This window comes from Vanessa atalanta, chromosome 12 (assembly GCF_905147765.1).
Source record: "Vanessa atalanta chromosome 12, ilVanAtal1.2, whole genome shotgun sequence".
NCBI lineage: Eukaryota > Metazoa > Arthropoda > Insecta > Lepidoptera > Nymphalidae > Vanessa > Vanessa atalanta.
The window spans coordinates 6425151-6447562 of record NC_061882.1 but is presented as its reverse complement, the minus strand read 5'-3'; positions in this window follow the sequence as shown (position 1 = coordinate 6447562).

Genomic DNA, 22412 nt, shown 5'->3' with positions numbered 1-22412 from the left:
ATTGCATTGTATGCGCCGAGCATTAAAGACAGATCTCTATCACAAGCTTCACGAGTAAAAATACTGGTAGACTTTGGAAGGAATTACATTTACTTCTTTTGTAATAAATGGAAACTCGTAAGCGATTGATTTGCATCTAGCTGCACATGCTCTTACCCTCTCGTATTCGAAACATTCTGTGACGATAGCCCGAGGCTTGTATTCTAACGTACAATTTAAAGGGACTATATAAAATATAAACTTAACGTACCATACATATAAGTTATCATAAACTTGTTATGTTGGTTTCCCGACCACACAGGGTTAATAATTTATTTTTAGCACACTGTTATAACAACGCCTTTACAGTATATCTAAAGATCATCAATCACACTGCTTCAGTGCCTCAAATGCCGAAAATAACCGATAAGTACTGATACGAAACGGTACTTCGCTTAGTGATACAACCTTTAGGTAGAATTTAATACTTCATTTAACACGATATTACGTAAAACAGATCAAGTCCTACGAAAATCATGTAAGTATTTTAGTTACGATACGATTTAACTTTAAATTATTTAATAAAACATTATATTATTCGAAAACATAATTATATAATAGATAGCCGTGCTAATTTCATTTGTTTTTTTAACTAAATATATTGAATGTACAAAATACATTGTAGCAAGCAAAGAATGCACTATTATATAGTGTATCCAAATTAAAATTAAAATAAAATTAAGTTACCAAAAAAATTGGTAAAGTTTAAAATCTTATTATATACTAGCTATGCCCGCGACTTCGTGCGCGTTTGAATTTAATAAAAAGCGTGACTTTATTATTACTTTACATATAATTATACAATAAAAGTAGCCTAAGTTACTCCTTATTACATCAGCTATCTTCCAGTGAAAGTCCCGTCAAAATCGGTCCAGCCGTTCCAGAGATTAGCCGGAACAAACAGACAGACAGACAAAAATTGTAAAAAATGTTATTTAGGTATATGTACCGTGTATACATACATATGCATTTAGTAAAACGCAGTTATTTTAATATTACAAAAGTCTGTCTTATCTTAGAATTATCAGTGTAAGGTATGGTTAGTAGGCGCAAATTGATTAAAGTAAATCCTTGACATAACTACCAAATACAGTTTTGCTTTTAATGAAACACATTTGCTCTTAACTAGAAGCAATTCCCAAAGACTAGTGCTAATTACCTTAATCTACTTTATATACCCACTGATACCCATTAAGTCGTGTAATGCTTAAGCGAGCACGCAGAGCTGTTTACCTCGACGAATGAAAATTGTATGTTAATCCAATAACACGAGCAGTGACATAAAAATCTACTCTAGTTTATAAATTTATAATAATTTAGAGCAATATTTGTTGGTTAATCTCACTCGTGTCCATTGTTTTGACTAAAGTCAATATTTTTTCTCAAAATATGCAAGATGTTTACAATTTGTATGTCTGTACAGTTACGTAAGTTTAAAAGTGTGTACGTGACTGTGTGTATGTGTTTATACGTGTTACTTTGCTCAACCGACATGGTAATGAAGGGATTTTATAACAATTTATTTTTACGTGTAAACACGCAAGCGTACAAGCGATGCACAGTCACATATGCCATACACATATTCAAACGTCTAACTTAAAATGTGTAAGTTTTCCAAATTGAGAGCTTTTTAAGAATATAATCATTAACAATAAGAATTAAATTATATATATTAATAAAACTTAAAAATTATCTTGTTGAGTTTATGTTGTGGTGACGATTCAAAAATGTATGTAACATTATATAATTATGTAATTATAAGGAAAAAGGTATGTGCAATGTACGTATATTTGATTGTGTTTTTATCTTCAAGTGTATATTTTAGTAAGAGATTTGTCAATAATTCGAATATAATACAAAACAAGAGTACCGCTATCGTAGGTGCCTTTTTTAAAAAATAATAAATTATATACTAACGGGACCTTTGAAATCTTTGTAAGATTATTATTTTATACTTATTTTTACTTAAAAAATATGGTCCCAAGGGTATAATAGTAATACTTTCACGACTAAAATGCTGAACTGAATTTGAGCAAATTCGGTAGCTTAAAATCCAACGAAAGACATAGGCTTTTATTCGAACAACCTCTACTGCAAGCGAAGCCGCAGGCGACCACTATCTTAAATAAATGTCTTAAGAGTTGGTTTAATGGTGGTACTGAATACGTATATACACAGGTTAATGTAAATCTAAAACCGTTATGCAATTTTGTTGAAAATATCAACGTTTCGTTTCATAACGAGTAACAACTGCCCAACAATTAACCCGAATACTGAAATACCTTTCGTTCCAGCTGCACTATAATTAAATATTATTAGAAAACCAGTAATTCACTTGTAAATTAATATTTTAAATAAGAAATTTCTAACATAGATATGACCTCTACAAGGAAGTTATTGAACTTTTGAGTTTGTTTATTAGGAGACGCTTTTATCGTTCCTTCGTCTAATTCTCATTTGATTACATTATAACACATACTTTTTAATAAATGAATGAAGGATAGACGATAAATGGTAAGTGGTTACCATTACCGATATACGTCGATAATGTCTTAATAGTGGTCACCATTACCGATATACATTGGTAATTATATCTTGGAAATTTTTGTGCCTGTGACACATTGGTTCGCTAATACTTTAAACTGGAACACAACTGTATGATGTACTTATGTGTGGCAATAGAATAATTAATGACTGGATGGTACCTAATCGGCAAGGGCGTGTACGAGGCTTCTTCCACCAATACATTGTTTTCCTTAATTATATTTAATAATACATAATACATAATACATTTTAATAAAATATATCTAGAAAGATATATACTTTACATGGAGTGATTGGGGATGATCTTGAAAAGGTCAACTGTAGAGGTAATTGAAACTCACCGCAGGACACGTACGTTAAATGTCAAAGTGTGATTATACAAAATATTACATTGATATAATTTATAGAATACACGTATAAAAATGACGTATCACCGTGAGTCGGCTGTCGAATTCTTACAGAATCTCACTTCAGCAGAGCCATTTAAAGAATAAGGTACGTGGATTCGAATTGATTTGAAAAGATTACAAATTCAAGATGACATCGCTTGTGAAATTATTGATGAAACAGTACCTCTTAATATTTATTAAGTTATTATAAATCTGTTAAATTGATTCTCTTACAATCAGAGACTAGCATTTAGTTTCTAGGCTCTTTGAGATTTTTGTGTCACACTAATAATGCTATTGACATGTCTGAAGTGTCTCTAATTGTTCCAAGTGTGTGTGACACTTTCATCGTTTGATACATTTAATAACAATATAGAGACAATATATTTTTTTGTATGTATTACATATCACATATATGCATAGAAAATATAATTTAGTACAGTAGTAGAAGCAAGCGGCCAAGACAGGTGAAAATTTGGTGTACATTTATAGACGCGTTTACGTAAAAATACCGTGTGAAAAGAATTATTAACACAAAATGGATATTGTATTAATAATAATGTATTTATTTTGAATTTTCTACTAAATTATTAATATAAATTAAATTATCCATGTCATATGTAAATGTAAAACCATGAAGGAAACTTTTACAGCTCTCAATTTTTCAAGTTTTTTTTCATAAATCCGGTTGAACAATTTTGTTCATCCAGTTTAATGAAAAAATGGAAACTGTTTAAGTTTCTTAATCAAATTGACAAATAAAACCTTGCATTACATTCATTATGAATATTAAATTCCATCCAATATTATACACGAACATAAGATAATGTTTCCAGTTTCATCCTCTGATTAAATATTATTAAAGCATTATTAGAAAGTATGAAAAAACGCGATGAATTGAGGTATAAATTATTAAGACTTTTCACGTGACTTTTTATTAATTATTCTTTCTATAGTTTCTTTAAGAGATTCATTTAAAATATTTGGTTAATTTTTATATCATACAAGTTCGCCAATAATATATTTGCATAATTCGTGCGCGAAACATATTCAATTATGGCTATAGTATTCTATAGCATATCTATCATTGAAATCAAAGAAGTAATAAATTATATATATAACTTTTATTCAAATTTCGTTAGGAGACATCACATTTCCTGCGCTACCTTTGATCCTGTTAAATTGGACTCCAATTCTAGGTACTAAATAAATAAGAACGTAGTAACTATATTGAATGCTATTACTTGAAAGCTTTTTCACTGTTCTGACTCGGGAAACTGTTCCGGGAATTAACGATCGTCTAAAACTCAAATAGTGAGCGCACTATTGTTTAAAAATAAAAGCATACCTCATATCGAAGCGAATTCGTTTTACACATACAAATAAAAAAAAAACGAAGTCTCTGGATAGCGTTTGTTCGAAATTCTAATTTGTAATGAAAAATAATTTTACCGAGAATTATCAAAATTGGTAATATTTGCATAAGACCATTTCATATCATATGTCACATATTCTAAAAATGATGCAACTGCAACATCCCTATCTGTTAACAGTACTGCTGCTGGTATGTGTGTATACGCGTGCTTACGTACTCATACGTCTCTTTTTACGTATGTGTTTGTTAATTTCATCAGATATAAAATACAAATTACATTTTGAAATGCAATTCAGTTCAATCGGGATCATCATTATATTTATTATTTATTGACAGAGTGTAGTGTGACGGAACAAACTAAGTATTAGTTATTTATCAGCGCTTCTAACGCCCGATATCACAAGCAATTAAATCGATTTCGTAAACATTGCTTTTTCTAATTTATTTTAATTGAATTCTGTTAGTTGGTAATAATTATTCAATCTTCTGTAATTAATCGATCAGTGGTACTTCTTTACATAGCTCTGTGTGACCACCCAGTCAGTTATAATAATTTTAAAAATCATGATTTTATACTGCTAAGTACCAGCTTCTCGAGCTACGAAATTAACTTCTTAAATAATGAGCATGGTTAAAATGATTGTCTTGATTTTTATTTATAAATAAAAGTACATCGTGTTATAATTTTTTTTTATAATGATCCCGAAATATATTTAAAATAGTAAAAGATAACCAAAAATAGAACCAGTTGATAGAACTACTATATTTATGATCATACCCTAAGGGATTAAAATTGAATGTTTTTTTATGGGAGCTATATTTCTTTAGCTAGTAAGGATCATGGGAGTTGATGTTGTCCTGGATCATTTCGGTCGCGGCTGACAATCTCTATGGAAACCAGCCATCTATGCAGGACATACATGCAGTCGTATTCTCTATTCCCTCGTTCTCATAATCCGATGGGACAGAAAATCCCAGTTGCTTAAAGTACTTTCATAGGAACGGCAATGTACAAACTTCCAACTCCCAGGCTGTTACTGAGAATTTTTTGATTGAAAAACTCAATTTTTTTTTATTGGCCTGACCTGGGATTTGTATCAAGGACTTTGGGATCTGCGGCCTTATATCAACTTACTAGAAGAGACAGTGGAACAACATGGCAGTTAAACACGGAGTTAACCACTTTTAAGTCTATTTATGTTTATGAGAGACTCAGTAAATAGTAAATATGAAATTGGAGAAAATATGGCTTTTTCCTTAGCTATTGATGAAAATGGCTATGATTTTCATAAATACATATTATAAAAATATATATCTTCTGCCAGACCTGCTCACGTGTTGCTGTGGCTACATTATACGTTAAATTATATTGTATGATATTGTTTAGCCAAATATCTGCTCTGAAACACGCTTAATATACATAATGGTACTGATTTAATGTCAAAATATTCTGCGGTTTTTGCGTGATGCGCGTTCAAAAAAAAAGACGGCGATCTTTTTATAGATAAAGAGGATTTCATATTATTAGGTGAAAATTAATAATCATAAACTTGTACCTAAAAGCATTCCTGAAGATATTATCGTAAAGGCCATAAACAACTTCAAGGATAAGCTTGTTAAATTTCGTGCTTAAATATGACAAGATAAATAGCACATTGTTTAACAACCAAATATATTTTAAACTAATATATATTATACTAATAAATACTAATATATATATTATAAATATTTTATTTCAATAACCTTAATATTTACTGTGCAAAATTTTCAATTAGTAATTTGAACGAAACCTACAATTTACCTAACAATTTTTAAACATAAATAAATTCGAACGTTATTATAAATAGCAAAGCTAAACTCTAAAGTTAAAATTGGTTACATTCCCCAGTGGATGGCTTTGTTTATAACGAGTTTTAATCATTTGGATATCGTATAACTGATTCATTGTTCATTATATTTACTTATTAAATATATATATTTAAAATTAATTATTTATCGAATTACATATATTAATAAAATGAAATAATTCATAAAATTTGTTTTGTAAGCGGTTATTTTTCTTAAATATATATAGGTACCTACAAAAACAGCTTCTGTAAAAAACATGACCACGTGGAATGGTGGGTAGAATACTGTCAGTATTTCGCGGATAATGTACGAACCCTTCTGTCACTATTTGCTGACAATATTTCGAACACCATACTCGTATATAGTAGTAATTTGTATGGGTCAATTCAATAATGAAAAAAGGACCAGATTTATACATATGATTTAAATCTCTTTGAACAGTTTCATTCAATGTGTAGCAATCAGATACAAGAAAAATTTACTATCACCTGATACTAATTGTCGTCGTTTGGTTATTATGTTGGACTGCAATATGTCCCTCCTTGCGGTCCAAGCTTGCTTCGTACCAAATTTCATCAATTTCAGTGGTCTGGCTGTGAATTAGAAATAAATAGATAGATACATACAGACAGACAGACATCTATGTCTTCTTGAAATGTTTGAATTTTCTTAATATTTATTTATTTATGTCAGGGACTTTCACTTGACTGAATTGAATGACTCTTAGGTATAGTGACTTTATATAAGCTCACAGATCCTAAGGTCCTGGATTCAAGTGCGTACACTCTCGTGCTTCGGAAAGCACGTAAAGCCGCGCCTGCGTCTAAACTCTTTCCGGTCGTGTTGCATTTGCCGTCTTACCGGATTATAAAAGTGAGGGAATAATTATTGCACCTGTGTTTGCACACACAATTGTGCGCTATAATTAATTCATCATCATAATTTGGTATATTAAGTGATTTGTGATATTAATTAAGCACATGAATCGTAAAGCTATGTTTGCTCTTCGCAAGTATGTTTTTTATTTCGATTAAATTCTTATTTGAATCTATGTACTAATACTTCATAAGTATTCCAATTCAAAGGTCTGCCGTTCAACTCGTACATAAGCTCGTAAAATTTATTGAGTTTTACTGTGTACACATTTTCAATAGCAGCAGTAAGCGAGTTGGAACTGTTTTGCACTACTCCATAAAAAATGCATGAACAATTCTGCTCAATTGATTGATCCTTGAGATTGCTGCCGTATATTTTATTACTATTATCAATCACAAAACCTTGAAAAACAATATTTTCTTCTTTAATTGGTAGGGTTGGTGCAAGCCCGCCTGGGTAGTTATCATCCACATATTCTACCGCCAAATAGCACTACTTAGTATTGTTCTGTTACTGTTTGAAGAGTGAGCAAGCCTGCGTAATTACATACACAAGATACATAATATCTTAGGTTCCAAGGTTGGTGGTGGTGTATTGGCGATGTAAAGAATGGTGAGTATTTCATACAGTGCAGAGGTCTATTAGAAGTGGAGACCACTTGTCATTAGTTCACCCAGTTGCCCGTCCGCCTTCCTGTTTTGTAATGAAATACTTTTATTTTGATTAATGTTTATATATTATAGCTTCCATAGAATTGTCATAAGCCTGAGTTGTGTCACTCTCGCATACAAATGTTATAAGGCTTTTAGTTCAATCCGAAAAGCCTTTTAAAGTGCTCCCTCTAAAAATAAGCGGCTTTATAGCGGGCCTTTTATTTGATGTTAGGGTATGAATTATTAAAAAAAATGTATTGAATTGAATTATGTAATATTTTACAAAAAAATATGAATAAAAAAAAAAACATTTGTGACTAATTGGTTAAAATATTTTTTGACAAATACTTATGGTATTAACTTATATGACATATATTTAACAATATTTTTAAACTGTTAAACCTACCTTAGCTAGCTTAGGTTTCGTGACGGTTTTTCGTTCAGACAAATATACATGCCGAACCCGTTTCGACTGTACGCTCAATTTATTCAAATAGTGAAAGATATTTCATTAATAAAATGCTTATAGAAATGATTTGAATAAAGAATATATATACCATAAAGAATTCATTCAGATAAAACATTTAATACAATTGGAAAAATTTTAATTGGCTAATAAAAGCAACTACTTGTAAATGTTCTACAGCTGGGCTTAGATTTACTTGATGGTACAGCTTTACTTGTACACCCATTCATCAGATATTCTACCGCCAAACAGTAAGTCTCAGTATGGATGTGTTCTGGTTTGAAGGATGAGTGAGTCAGTGTAACTGCGGTTACAAGGGACATAACACGTTAGACATACTTATTTCTCAAGGTTGTTTTTATCTGGAGGTTATTATTTTTTATAGCACCGATGTGTATCATCACGTAACCTGTCTGCCAGTCGCCCAGTCTATTCTATAAAACCAAATTCAGCAGGACTAGATTGTGCGGGTTTGACCACTGCACTACCTCGGCCCTTGTCATTACAAATATAGTTAATTAATAAATACATAATAATTTACTTCAAGCAAATCGTACGAGATTTCGATCGTGGCCATTAATGCATCTGTTTAGCAATTACTGGCATGTATAATCTTGAATTCTAATTGTTGTTAATATATTTGCATTTATGTTATGGATACAATTGAATATGCAAGATATGGTGCAAGATGTAATAATATATATGAACACCGTTCGATCATTAGCATAACGAGATTACCATTTAACTATAAAGGAAATATGTCTTTGAAAATTACTTTAAATTTGACAATAAATTGTAAATTTTTCCATGTTAAGATTCTGGAAACATCTATAAAGTGTTGGTATAAATTCTGTTGTTATATAAAAAAAGTTTTAGTTCAAAATAAATTGAATTAGTATTTATTTTATTTCTCTCATTATATTTTCTCAAGCAATTATCACCTCCGCTAATAAGATCATAATTTAAATACATTTTGGCAACCGTCAAAATCTCCTTTCCTCTCCTCGTCTCGCCTCACCTCACCGCAACACTTCACTGCACTCCGCATACAACCTTTTTTCTGCTCACCTCATAATTTCAACGTTACAATATGAGTGTAACGTTGAACACATTCCTATTTATTTTATAAATACTGTCTACCATATAAATTTAATAAAGGTTATTATTAATCATATAAATAGTTACGGTCATTTACTTTTAAAAGAGAGATAAATTATACTGTGAATTTGTCTTTTAATATTCAGAAATCGATAGATGTATATCTCATGTGATGTGATCCATCACAGCCCATTTCAAATCAAATCAATTTTATTCAAGTAAACTTCACAATGAAGCGTTTTTGAATCGTCGATATTTAAATACTACCACCGTTTCGGAAGGCAGCCTCCAACGAGAAGAAACGGCAAGAAATTCGCATAGCTGCTCTTTTCAAATATACAGATTTACAATGTTTTTATATATATACATATACTGATATACTGTTTTTTACAATAATTAGTGTCCTGTGATGAAACTCGAGCCTAAATCCAGGCGTTTTTTTCTAAAAGTATACTTTTAATGAATATTTTTTTAGCATTAGCAGCCTGTAAATTTCCCACTGCTGGGCTAAAGGCCTTCTCTCCCTTTGAGGAGAAGGTTTGAAGCATATTCCACCACGCTGCTCCAATGCGGGGTGGCGGAATACACATGTGGCAGAATTTCGTTGAAATTCTGCCACATGTGTATTCCGCCACCCACACAGACACATGCAGGTTTCCTCACGATGTGTTCCTTCACCGCCAAGCACGAGATGATTTATAAACACAAATTAAGCACATGAAAATTCAGTGGTGCCTGCCTGGGTTTGAACCCGAAATCATCGGTTAAGATGCACGCGTTCTAACCACTGGGCCATCTCGGCTCTCACTGGGCCATCTCGGATGAATAATAAGATTTATTTATTAACTTAGACTTAATAAACTTTTTAAATTTTGTAAATGGTAAATTGATTATATATGCTTATCATTATTATTATATATATTATTATGTATCTTATTATATATGCATATACCATTGCCTAAAAACGTTTTCTGTACCATATACAAACGGAAAGTAGGAGTTACAAGTTTATTCTTATTTCTTGTATTAATGTAGTATGTAATTTATGTATATCAGCTTTTGTTTGTATGTATGTTTGTTACTCTATCACATAAAAACTACCGAATGGATTTTAATGAAACTTTACAATAATGTTAGTTATATATCAGAATAACACATAGGTTATAATTTACAACCAAATCTAAATATAATATAAATCAGATTTAGTATAAAAGCATTCGCATACAGAAAACCAGATTCGTCTATTTACTTTCCGAATATAATTATGTTGATATATGTATATATGCAATAAATTACTATTTATCTTATGTACCTATATGGTCTGAAACTGTTATATATTATATGGAAGTTCCAAAACAAATATCAAGACTTACCCTTTTATTATAGTGTGTTATATGATTCTATAACCTGCACAAGATAGCTTGATCTTTTAGACAGATGTAATTTTTTCTGATCGACATAACGTCGCGACATTACGATCATATTATTTTCTTAATTTAATGATTTTAAAAATTGTAAAAATATTAAAAAAAAATTATATAATACAAAATTTCCTAAAGATTCAAGCGTTATGTGAAAATTTTAAGACTTTTTCTAATATGTCTTAATGCTTCAAAGAAAAATTTAAACAGAAACACTGAAAATAATAGACGCTTGTACAATGTTACATCGCCCGGACGGTAGGGACGCGAATAATAGGCAGTAACTGGTACAAATATCGATTAAAAAAATCCTAATTAAAGATCATTGTTAAGTTATTGTTACGAACCTTCCTTCTAGGGGTCCTTTTGGTCCTTTTGGTCCCCCTATGGGATCCTTTTGGTTGGGTTCTCTTTGGCTAGTGGTTGGGGTCTCTTTAGCTGGTATAACTTTGTTTAGAAAAATAAGTTAAAAAAAATAGAATTCTAATTTGAATTACGCATTCTAATTCCATCAACTGTTATATATGTTTCTGGTTCTCATAGCTATCCCGTCTGTCCGCCCGTCAAAAAGATCAAGCTAACTTGAACAGGGTATAGTAGACGGTTACTAGTACTTTCGAATTAATGTGTCCAGTTTACAATTTTTCGACACTTTAACTGGCTAGATTTATTATAAGTGGTTCTTACAATTTATGGCGGCACATTAATTACTATTTAAGGTCTTCTTAGTAATCTTCTTGGGTCCTTAATAGTCTTCCATATAAACCTTATTAACATAAGTTATAAATTGTTAAAAGTTTTAATCCTTAATCATATTGATATATATATTATATAAATTAACGATTAAAACGGGCGAGTTTTCATGTTGTATTTTATATATTATAACTTTTTCCTTTATCGTTAAGTGTTATATTAATTTATCTGCCTTTCTTTTACTTAACCAGATCTACCTATTACTCTTTTGGTGCCAATTTTTTTACTTTGCTCATACGTGGCTTTTGTAGCTAGCAATTCTGTTTTTTTTTTTCTGCGGGACTAAATCAAACAGTGTAAAAAAAATCAACATTCTAATATTTTATATTTCACAGCAGTGTAAAAAAAATAAGACAATTTAAAATCCGTAAATTAAACTTTATAATACCCAAGATTTTCCCGTACGTCTCGTAGCGTACTATATTTTCGTTTTAGTGTGCGTCTAGCAGTGTGAAAGTCGGAAAGTAAATTAGATTCTGCGGAGCGCCGGCCACATCCCGCGACGAGATTAAAAGTAGTTCCATTCGAAATGTCTAGTGCTTACGTAACGTTAATGTAAAGTAAACACCGAGCGAAACAATTCTATCAAATCGCTTCTATATATACTAAATAAAATTATCACTTTTATGGTACAACTGGTTTGAAATGAATGAATTATAAAATAGTTAAATATTAGGCAAATGCTTGGTATCAATCATTTTCTTTTAAATCAAATAATCAATCATCTATTTAAAATTTTCTTGGTCTAAAATAAACCAGCACTCTTGCTTTAGTTAAGATATAAGACGGGGTGTTATACAATTTAAAGTTTTTCTATATTGCTCTAAGGTCGAATTCTTACAAATTTAAAACATTATGAAGATATATTAACAATTCGATATTATCGTTCAATGAATAAAAAGAAACGTATACTAAAAAAAAGAATCTTTCTCATTCAAGGGTGGACACGAGACTTCAAGTTATATAGTAGTATTACTTTGATAAATTACGAAACGGTACTTGGCGCATGATGAATGAGAGACCGACCGACAGCTGTAGCAAGATTTATGAAGGAATTTTCATAAAAAAACATATGTAAAGCATGTGGACTTTGTCACCCGTCATTAAGTTTTACCAAAAGCAAAGTGTTAAGTTGTTTTTAATGATACACCACGGAAGATAAGGTTTAAATTTGTTTGTTTTGTAGAGACTAATAACTGAATTTTTGGCGTAAGTATAATATTCATTTTTATAATTATAAACGAGTAGATTGGCCAAATGGTACATATATGTACGTAGTTAAGTTAAAATGGTAACCATTCCTTAGATCGCCAATGCCCCGCCAACCTTGGAAACTTAGACGTTATGTCCCTTATACTGTAGGTACTGTAGGTACTACAAGGGACATACACTAGCTTCAAGCCTGAATACAACAATATTAAATATTTCTGTTTGAGGGTAGAATACCAGTTAAGTAAATAGTACCTAACCAGATTTACAACCAAGTAAAAGTAGAAAAGTAGCAACTTCCAAATATCTCACTAGGCGTCTCATCTTCGAGGTTTGGTGGTTATTTCATCATGCTAGTTGAGCGCGCTTTGGGTACATATATATACAGGCTTTTGCTCGATGTATTGCTTTACGACGTGTGACATTTAAACTAATTCAAATTCTGAATTGAATAGCATGCTTCGCTAGACTTCCTGCTACACATTTCCGTCACATTAGCGAAATTAGTCTAACGACTAACCAAATGCAAACAAAATTGGAGAGATATAACACGAAGATAATAAAACATATACTTTCTTTATTCAATCATAGTTGTGTTTAACAGTTGAAATAATTCAAGCATTTATATTCAGTTAAATCATAACTTATATTTAACAAATCTGTCGGGACCCGACTTGATGCGGAAGGCATCAATATTTAAACGAGAACTCATCGAGAGTCCAGTAGTGAGTACCTGTGTAATGCTGAGTAGAAATTAAATTTACATATACAAAATCTCAATTAGATGCTTATTAAAAATATATATGTAATTTTTTTTTTATTTAATGTGGTCTCTAATTTTAAATATTTTTAAAATATATACCTATATACATTAGCGTTTATTTAATTTAAAATGGATAGGCAGACATGCAAATGGTCTACTTACCGGTAGATAGTCACTACCGTCAATAGACAGAAATATGAATGGTTCCCTATATCATCAATGCGCCGCAAACCTTGGGCTGTAACTAAGATTTACTAAAATGATGAATTAAGCTAATATCATAAAAAAATAATTTAAAATGAAATAACCTAACTCAAAATACATAATTATAAAATATAAATATCTACAAAAAGATTCTCATAATTCCAAAAGCAAAGAAACTAAGAGTAAAGTAAGAATATCGGATATAATAATTATTTTGTAATACAGCCGTTCGTCGCGTGGAATAACAGAATATTTTATAAAATGAGAAATTTGTTTCTAAGTCAAATGTTAAACATTCATAAAGAAGAACAAAGTTTTTCAAAGTGAAAAGGAAAACGAATCTTGTCCTTACAAGTAATCAGATTTACGATTTTGTTAATTAATTTTCTGTCATTGAGTACATCTGTTAATTATTTATGATTAAATTATATATAGATTTTTCATGTACATTTCAACAACAGTTATGTTTTTTTAATGAATTCTTTATAATTATTAAAGCATGGAATGGGATCAAAGTGTATTATTTACAAAGAATAACGTTGATATTTGAAATACAGATATTCAGTTACCTAGATTGGATACAAATGTGCTAATTATTCAATTACATTTTATATTATAATCGTTTGTTTGTTAATATACATATAGCAAATAATAAAATAATAGATAATTTAGATAATCAGTTACATTTGTATGATTGTCAAACCGTGTAAATAATGGAATTTAAATTACTACGATTTACTGACAAATTTATTTATTTATAATTTATTTATTAAAGTAAATTTTTAAGAAAAAAAAAATTCATGTGTCTGATCAAAATCTCTGTATCCTTTCTGAATAAAGATTTAAACTTCTGCTTACAAGAGGAGCCTTTGGCCCAGCACACAACGACTGAATGTTACTTTACTTTAGGCTTACGTACGTCTAAAACGTCTTACAGTTTATTTTTTACTTGAGTCACTTTAGCAACACATTTTGATTAAGTACGAACCTTGTATAAAACATGCAACACTTTTATACCATAGGGAAGAGTCAGAGTTTTATAAACGAAATTATTTTACCGAAACAAAATAGCAGTGGCGAGGAATGAAAAAAGCTTTGGAGGAGCGCAAAAAAACCCAAGTATTTCGCGGTCTGCTAAAATCACGCGTTTCAGCAAAGGGCCAATCTCTTTGACGTCACTCAAAAAAACCGCAACAAATACCGGTTGGACGCGGAAAATCCGACTCACGGTTAGGTATTTCGGCTTGAAATTTTAAAACCAGTAAAATGCATTAACATTTTAAACACATTAGCGAGCCAGGATCAGTTCGATCTATTTCTAGTTGGTTTATTTCACACATATATAAAAAATAAAGTATTAATCACAACAAATTGCTGTCTCGCGGTAAATTATCTGATGAGTGAGTGGTACCTAAACAGAGGGAGTTTCACTAAGCCCGTCTGTCTGTGTATTCATGTGTGTGTGTGTATACACTATTAAAATAAATAATTTGATATTAAATAATGAACTATGAATACGAAAATATACGCGATTTAATACACATAAATATATTTCACAGTTACTTTTAATTCTATTGTAATTTCGTAATGTTATTCATTAGTATTTATGACAATTGTATTGTATAACGTTTGATTGGAAAGCCATTGGATACTGTAGCTTTAATATAATGAAATTGAGGTTAACCTTTGTGGTATCCAGTCGCAATAGTCACATACAATACAAACTCACTAACGTTATTAGAAATAGAACCTATAGTACAAATAATAGTACGACTTAGGAAACATCTAGTAACTTAAAATTTAATTATAATTAGTCCTTAATAGTATCTGGATGACTTTAGTAATAGCTAGAAATTTAAAGTTTAATAATAATTCGAGTCCTTAAAAGGCAAGTTGAGATCAAAAAATAAACTTTTCCTTGTTCATTTATTTGCAGTTTAAGTTATATGGTTTTATTAATGTTGTTTTTCTTTTAATGCGAGACATTTAATAAGTCATTTTTTTATAACAGATTATTATTGGAAAAGTATAATGAAATATTAAAGGCCGCATAAGAAAATCTTTTACAGTAAAAATTATACATTTTCCTTAAGGACTCTTTTTCTGTCATAAATCACTTTATTGTGTACTTAAAATATGGTTCAGATAGCCGAGAAATGCTGAGTCAAGAAAAAAATATCTTATTTACATATCTGCGTACTGAAGCGAAAACGATCAAGAAATATGAAGTATTAAATTAACGGTATTTAAATATTTTAAGGTTATTTACGCACAGACTTTTGCGTGAACTTTTATTTTCGTTGTTATTTGAGAATTTAAAAAGACATTTAAACATTAAACGATTTATTTATGAATTGTATATGTAAATTGTTATAAATAAATAAATATTTTTTTAAATCATTTGTATAAAAAATATCCTCATTATATGAATTGAATTACACGTTATCTCTCAGTTTTGAAAACAATAGTGCATCTGTTAGGATGTTGATGCTATGAACCCTTATCGCGTTGCTTAAAGCAGAATTGGTCTTCAGTAAAAACAAGGCTGCATCGATGTAGATAATAAATACACTTTTTTTCTGTGACGTAATATTGCTTATGCGTACTGAAGTATTATATTTGCTGCACATCATCATCATTATCATCATGAACCGCCTGTGTCATTCCACTGCTGGACGTAGGCCTCCCCCAAGGCGCGCCACTGAGCCCGATCTTCGGCCTTTCTCATCCATGTTCTACCGGCCACCTTCCGTATATCGTCGCTCCACCGTGCCGCAGGACGTCCTACGCTTGCCGATACGCGGTCTCCACTCTAGAATCTTCTTGCTGCACAAACGATAATTATTACGTCACTCGTTAGTCCCTTCTCCTTGTAATTTATAGGAGTGAGTCATTGTATCGGAAGTGTATGGCACTTCTATGGTTGACCTTGTTACGACTTAATGACCATATTTTTTTTTGTCTTTGTATAAACAAGGTAAAATATATTTTCATGCTATTTACTTATTTAGATATATATACTTTACTAACTATATAAACAAGGGTGTCGTGGTAGAAGTCTTACTTTTATTTCAGGCGATTGGCGATTAGCTATCATTCGACAAGTGAAGTGCGTGCGATAAGGAATATCGTTCCATTAAAATAGGAGTTGTTGAACTTAATGAATTATTGCTTCGTATTGATTTTTACCGTATTATTTTTTAAGGAGAATTAATGAATGTAAACTTTTTAAACAAAAATTAATAATATAGTCGAAATACTATTGGCTAATATTATAATTAGAATTGTTAGACGGATTAATTTCATTGGCGAATTTCTCAGTTAAATTTTCTGTAAACCGATAACTAGTGTAAATCTCAGGGGTGCGGTTAACAATTTCTATCTTATTTATATGGAACGAATCGTAGCTGCGTCCAATTTGCATTCACGTCTCACAGCGATCATTCGAATTTGTGGTACATTGCTCTCCGGTAGATTTCTTGTGAAATTTCCTTTGACAATCGAAATAATTTGAAATTTGATGTCATTTAAATAACGCAATTCAATTTATTTGGATGCCCATATGAAAAAAATATAGTTAATTTAAAACATTTTTCACAACATTTTAGGTATAACAAATGTATATATTGTTTAACTGAAAGTCAAAAACAAAATGTTTTACTTTATTTAAATACGGACGTTCTTACAAACATTTTTAAAACGTAATTTTCAAAAATTGTATTAAATTTAAGTTACCAGCGGCTGGAAATGTATATAGTCCTGTCATTTTATAAACATTACAAAAGGCAAGTGAACCGAGAAGATTGTTTTTTTTAAATATTGGGTACTTAGCATTTAAGGCTTAGAAAAGCTTAATTAGAAATCACAAACCAAGTTTTCCTATGGGATTTCTCCATCTTGAAAAAGAAAGTAATTATTTTTTTATACTATGAACAATGCGATACTATACATTTTTGTTGATTTTTTACGCTCTACAATTAAAGTTATATGAATTTTTCACCTAAATAATAAAATGTGATTATAAAGCGACCCTCATTCATATCTATCTCTTACTTACCTATAAAATTACATACGATTGACAGAGACAGAGCATCGTGTAGCTTGAATGTCATATAAGACATATTTTAAAAGTTAATTAGATCTAGTCAATAATCATCACATACATTATTTAATAAACATCGTTATTGACATTAAGTGAATTATGAACTTCTGTCTGAGTTTCGTTTAATTCATAGATAATGTTAAATTAATAAAAAAAATTATAATTTCAATTTTTTGAACAAAGTGTAGTTAGCTACAGTAGCAGATTAACAAAACATTATTAATATATAGGTACTCCTTTACTGTATAGGCCATAAAGTTATGGAATGCTCTTCCAGGAAATATGAAAAGTAAAATTAATTTCTATATTTAAAAAAAAAAAAATATTACCTAAAATGTAGACGCCATAAACTATTGATGACTATTTTCCTTATATTGTAACATTTTATTATGCTCAAATATTCATTAGTATATTTTAGTCATATATAATATATAAATATATATTTAGTACAAGTATTAGTATGTAAATATTTGTATGTAAGTTTATGGCTGCGTCGCCTTATCCAGATAATGTTGGGTTGTCTGGAAGAGATGACTAATATAAACATAAGTTCAAGTGTGTGAAGTAAAATATTTTTATATTTTTAAGCTTAAGTATAAAATTTTACTTTTAGTATTGTTTCATTTTAGAAGTTATATATTATTATGTTACATTAATTAAAAATTAAAAGTAAAAATCAATGATTCGATTCATAATATAGATTCACTTCTTGTCATATTGCTATATCATTTAAGCCCGTTTTTAAAATAACCTTTTTGGTCAAGTATGTTCTTATACATAATGTGTTTGAAACGTAATACAAAATCCTGCACGACCTTCGCTGTCGTTTCTGAAGATTGCTTAAATATAACCCAATATTGATACAAAATATCTTGATAAATAAAGTCAACTCAAAGTCAAATATCGATATAAAAAATAATCATAACACGAATCACGAAAATAGACAAAATCCAATACGTATTCTCAAATAGTATTCCTTTATTACTTACATAAAAGAATATGTACATGTAAATTCTTTGTTATTATATATAGTAAGTTATATCTAGTCATTACTAAAATATACATAGATCGTTGACATAAACATATACTGTATTCTGAAGATTTGTATTCTAATCATTATTTTATTTATAATAGGTAAGGGTTGACATATAGGCATGGTAAGTGGTCCCCAATAGTACAGTCTTGGTCCCTTTAAAAAATAATAATCATTCCTTACTTCTAACATTGGGAACTCAAGGCATGAATGTCAATGCCATTGCTCCTGTATTGCCTGACTAGTAATTTAAACCAGAACATAACAATGCTAATTGTACAGTACTGTTGTCTAGTGGTAAAATAACTGATGAGTGGATGGTAGAGACGTTCGTGCACCAAACCCAATCACCTAGTAAAATACTCTTAATAATAATCAGTATTTTACTTAGGCTAGTTAGGTTTTGTACACTAATTGAATTATTTATATAATTAGTATATATACATACTTCATATTTCATTAGAAAAAGGGCAGAAGGCCCGTTTACTTAGAAAATCAAAATACTTGAAAACTGATTTAATAAAACGTCCGAAATATTCTGTTACAGTAATAATTCTGCGCAAGGAACAAGTAAGATTGGAGTCTGGAGAAATATTTCCATACTAGGCCTCTTAATATAACGGAACGCTTTAATATAAAAGTTCAGACTCATATCTATGCGTAGTATCTTTTGATAGCGAGTTACTCATCTTGGCCTGAATATTGTAAAACCTTTCTTATACGTGGCCATAATGTATGGAAGAAAATAAGACGAAAGCAATTTTGCCTGAAACGTATGCAATAAAATATACTTAGTGGATACAATGTTATACAACGACCTCGCGATTATTTGGGTGGTTATAACGTCATGTACATTTTTTTTATTTATTTTAATTTCTACACAGACTTGATATCCGTCACATTATTATATTACAATCTGAATTTATGGATTGCAAATTGTATACATATATATATTTTGATCGTAATAGAAAATATATTTAAAAACATTTAATATTCTTTAATTAATAAGAGTACATACTGGAGCCTTTCTTAATGTGGTAAATAAACGAAACACCGAGATTGTAAATAAGATAAGAGGGTTGCTCCTCTAATCAGATTCGCATTGCTGTTCGGGTCAGCGTCCGCGTTAATACATGTGAATGAGTGAATGATTAAAGTTGTGTAAAATAAAAACATAATTAATTTGATAGAATTTAAATAATAATCGTAAATATATATATAATCTAAATCGATTAATTAAAAAAAAAAGTTACACTGAAAATCTACAGACAATTTATATTCTTATAAAACAAATTTCAAGTACCGTAATAACCAGTAACTAATATAAAGCCGATAGTTTATGAATTGTGCCTAGCTTTAATTAATAATTAAATTTATTATTAAATAATAATTTCATAGTTTAAATATTTACAAAAAATCTCTTACATTAGACGGGCAAATAAATCAAGCAATTTTGCAAATAGAAACTTATGTATTAGAAAATGAAAATATAATATGTAACTGAAAATAGTTTATGAAAAGACACAAAAAAAGCCTATGGTATTTAAAAACATGTTCTTCTCTCATCATATTATTAAAACAAAAGGCGAAGAGCCCGGATGATTATAGTGGATCAACAAACGCAATTGCAAAATCCCGGTAGAGTATGTCTAGTAATTAACAATTTACTAATTTAATTTAAAAGAAACAGCACTACTAACGTATTTACGTTAAAATACCCCTACGTTGTCTTGCTTATGTTTGCATTTTTGATTTTGTATTCGCTTTTGTTGTTTCACAATAACGTTCCGCGCGCTTGTTTTATAACCTGAGCTTCTTTCATACTGATTTAACTTCAACACGCACAGACTTTTTAGAGACTACTAGTATTTCTTTGTAGTCGCTTCGTAGCTTCGATTGTTAATTCTAAGTGCTCAGGTTTATATATATTTGTCGTTTTTCTGTTGACAAATTTTTAGTAACAGCTAATTTCTTTTTGGCAAAATATTTCCCATTTTATTTCATGTCGTATATTGAGCTTAATTTACATTCAGATAAGACTTTAAGTAGCTAATTTGATTTGTTCGCTAACGGCAACTAGTTTATTTTTTTACTTATTTATTATATGTTTATACACATCAATTTGGATTCGAATCGATTTCAGTAAATTAGGATTTTACGACGTTAAGCTTAGTTTTTGTATATTTTCATTAGTATTTTATAGGCGTTGATTTTATTAATTATAACATTTCACGTTTAGCATGTGAGATTAAATTAGTAAATGGCGTGCATTTTGAATACCAGACGAAGTACATCAGAAACACCATACAATTTTATTTTTTTGAGTTCGAACGCGTTTTTGATAAAACATTTTTTATTAATAATATTATTTACTGTAGTTATGGATACATTTTTGATCAAATTAAAAAAAAAAATAAAAAAAATCTTGTAATTTTATTTTTCTTATTTCTGGTTTAGTTGCGTTACATTATAAAAATTCTATGTACAGTTATCATCAGAAAGCATTTTTTGTATAATGTTGTTTCAAATTAATTAATATTATCTATTAATTAATAATGTTTGCCACTTGGGCTAATTATAGAGTCATTGCTCGTGTCACATCCCTAATTATTGCTTTTTGATGTTGATTTTAGAGTTGGATGTGCTCGGCGAGACTTGAGAAAATTATGAAACTATTCATATTGTTTGATACTTTTATCTAATTAGCTTAAGTGTTATTAAAGTCAACTCTAGTAGAAGGTCGAGAAATGCATGTGCGTAAAAAATTTTTTAATCTTACACTTACTTGCGGTTCTGAGTTTTCATTTTTAAATTTTATTTTATAAAATTACAAATAAAATTACTCGGTGTTAGGGCTTTGTGCAAGCCCGTTCAGGTTGGTTCTCCCTACTCATCAGATATTCAACCGCCAAATAGCTAAAATAATTTTATTGTTTTTGTATTCACAGGCACAAGGGTCAGAACGTCTTAGTTCCCAAGGTTGGTAGCGCTTTAGTGATGGTAGGAATGGTTGATATCTTTTATAGCGCCAATGTCTACTCGTCTGTGGTGACTACTTCATAACAACAATTACACTATAAAAATATATAATTAAGAGAATGCAGAAGAATTTTGGAGGATCGCATATTATCTATTTTCATTATCATATTTCTTTGTCATATTGGAATATATTACATTGCAAAAAAAGGAAATAATCTACGTGTAGGTACTTCGAGACATCTGATTGAGACCTACGTACAAGCAACTAAGGTTACTAAAAATATTTAAAACAGGATATATACCATGTTTTTTATTTTTATTTGGTGGAGCGCGATATTTCGACATTGTCTACGAATGTCTTGTGCACGAGACTTATTCATTCATTCGTTCTTAAATATCCCGTTTTAAATACTTGTAGTAATAAAAATAGCCATGTTAATTTAAAATCACCTAAGGTTAATCGAAAAGGTTGATATTACAAGCCCAAGGAAATTAAATTCTTGTGGTTGGTGGTGTATGGATTGTGTAAGAAGTGTTTTATATTTCGTAAACATTAAATTCCTATTTACTCAAATTTAAATTTTAAATCCTCATTGACGTTTTTCTGAAAAAAAATATGCTTTCTAGTTTTCTGTAAAAATGTAAAGGACAATATTTTTT